The 2,463-nt window shown below is 63.7% G+C and overlaps 1 non-coding gene across 1 annotated transcript; it reads left to right on the top strand.

Moving 5' to 3' along the window:
• The first annotated feature begins 1,695 nt into the window (after positions 1 to 1,695).
• On the top strand, positions 1,696 to 1,849 carry LOC140474498 (5.8S ribosomal RNA). The gene has a single exon (XR_011959163.1). It is a non-coding gene; the product is annotated as a 5.8S ribosomal RNA (ribosomal RNA).
• The last annotated feature ends 614 nt before the right edge of the window (positions 1,850 to 2,463 follow it).

Below are 2,463 nucleotides of genomic sequence, written 5' to 3'. Positions count from 1 at the left end.
GGCTTGGGGGTACGCCCGTTTCCGTTTCAACTTGTCTCGCGAGGGTGGTTTCGGGGCCAGCAGGAGAGCTCGTCGGGGTAGCAGGCCCTGCAGCCGTGGTCACCGCCAAACCCCCACAACTCGAGCAAGTGAAAAAAAAAAGTAACAAATAAGAAAGGATCGTCGGCTTGGGGGTACGCCCGTTTCCGTTTCAACTTGTCTCGCGAGGGTGGTTTCGGGGCCAGCAGGAGAGCTCGTCGGGGTAGCAGGCCCTGCAGCCGTGGTCACCGCCAAACCCCCACAACTCGAGCAAGTGAAAAAAAAAAGTAACAAATAAGAAAGGATCTCTGTCGGCTTGGGGGTACGCCCGTTTCCGTTTCAACTTGTCTCGCGAGGGTGGTTTCGGGGCCAGCAGGAGAGCTCGTCGGGGTAGCAGGCCCTGCAGCCGTGGTCACCGCCAAATCGCCACAACTCGAGCAAGTGAAAAAAAAAGTAACAAATAAGAAAGGATCGTCGGCTTGGGGGTACGCCCGTTTCCGTTTCAACTTGTCTCGCGAGGGTGGTTTCGGGGCCAGCAGGAGAGCTCGTCGGGGTAGCAGGCCCTGCAGCCGTGGTCACCGCCAAACCCCCCACAACTGTTGGGCGCCTACCTGCGCGGGGCAGGAGGACACTTTCCGATTTCAAATCTCCGTTTGCCGAGTCCACCCCGAACGCACGCGGGCGGGCGGGTTCGCATCACCCTTCGTCACAAGGGGCGAAGCCCGTTCCACCGTCTCGTCAGTAGTGCCGACCGGTCTGTGATCGACGAGGGGAGCCACACCAGGTCCGGCCCTGCTGCTTGGCGGCACCGCGTCGTCGGGAGCTCGCGACAGACGGAGGGTTTCGGTGTACTCTCCAGCCACGGGAAACGAAGCCGGTGATGCAGGCGCCGGTCTTTCGCTCCCAAATCGGCTGGGTTTACATCGTTGCTATCTAGTCACGCTCCCTTCAAACCCGACGGGGTACCTATTCCCCTCACCCGTCTGTGCGTATACAGCCTCTTTGCACTTGCGGGATGGGGGTGGTGGTTTAAAGACTCTCGAGTTGCCGCCCGTCGGTCTCCGAGCTCCGTGCAGTAGTGATCCCCAGCGAACTGCCAGCAGGGCGAACGAGCGATCCCGCTCTCGGTCGGGGCGCCTGGCGTCGATCGGTGGTCGGTGGCTTGCGGGCAAGCTGCGCTGTGAGTGTGGGAACGAGTATGACGAGCCGTTGCCGCGACTCCCAGTCCACCTCGGCGGTGGCTGGGCCGGGCGGGCGTCTGCTCGGGCGAGTGCCGCCCCCGCCTCCTCGCAGGAAGTCCGCTCGCCGACACGCCGCCACGTGCACGCGTCAGTGACGCTGCCGAACCGATGGCCGGTGCCCGTTCCCGCCTCTGCTTTTCCTAGGGCAAAGCTGCTGCACGCCTCGTGATACTAGGCGGGCGACATGGTGGCGGTGATCCTGCCTCCGTCGCTGCGGTGCGTTGGGGCACGCATCGCCTCTTGGGCGCCCTGTCCTCCTCCCCCCAATAGACGTATGTTTCTGCGGGCCGCACCAGGATGGTGCTCCCCATCGCTTCACGCCACCCTGCTCCGCCCGCACGCCGGCGTGCAGGTGGCTGTAGCTCAAGGTGGGGAGCGTATGTGCGGTCCGGGTCGCTTTCCTCTGGCGAGGGAGAGACCTAAAACAAACTCAGACAACTCTTGACGGTGGATCACTCGGCTCGTGCGTCGATGACGAACGCAGCTAGCTGCGAGAATTAATGTGAATTGCAGGACACATTGATCATCGACACTTTGAACGCACTTTGCGGCCCCGGGTTCTTCCCGGGGCCACGCCTGTCTGAGGGTCGTTTGGCAATCAATCGCACTCGCCTTGGCTGGCGAGAGCGCGGCTGGGGTGTCGCAGAGGACCCGTCCTCTTTGTCCCCCTAAGTTCAGACTCCGGAGCCCTCCGGCGTCGGAGCGCTTGGCCTTTCCCCCCCACCCTGCACATTCCGTTCGTCAGGCTCGACGCCATCCCCCCGCCGGGGAGCGCGGCCTGGCGTCCGTCTGTGTCGTGGCAGTGGGGCCAGCACGGCTGTCACCGGTCCCAGAATGGCTGTCGGTGGTTCACACTGTGTGTGTGTGCCAACCCTCCTGGTCTCTGGGACACGGAGCTGCCACGAAGTGTTGAGCCTCCAGTGGGGGGTCTGCCTAAGCTCTGCACGTCCGCATTGGGTCCGTCTCTCGGTTGGCTGGCAGTGGAAAGAGTGAAGGGAGCCGCGGAGGTCCGGTGCTGGTGCGCCGCCGGCCTGACCGTGGAGCTCGCCGGTTTGACACGCTGACCCGACTCGATGGTTGATCGATTGAGAGTGCTGGGAGCTGCAGGCCGCCCGCTGCTGCAGCCGCCCGTCTCGTGGTTCGTCCTCGGCCTTAAGTGGCCGGCGGGGCGTCTGATCCTGTCTCCCCTGCTGGCGCCGAGTGC

Source organism: Chiloscyllium punctatum, unplaced genomic scaffold (assembly GCF_047496795.1).
Source record: "Chiloscyllium punctatum isolate Juve2018m unplaced genomic scaffold, sChiPun1.3 scaffold_1032, whole genome shotgun sequence".
NCBI lineage: Eukaryota > Metazoa > Chordata > Chondrichthyes > Orectolobiformes > Hemiscylliidae > Chiloscyllium > Chiloscyllium punctatum.
This window is presented reverse-complemented; position numbering and strand designations above follow the sequence as displayed.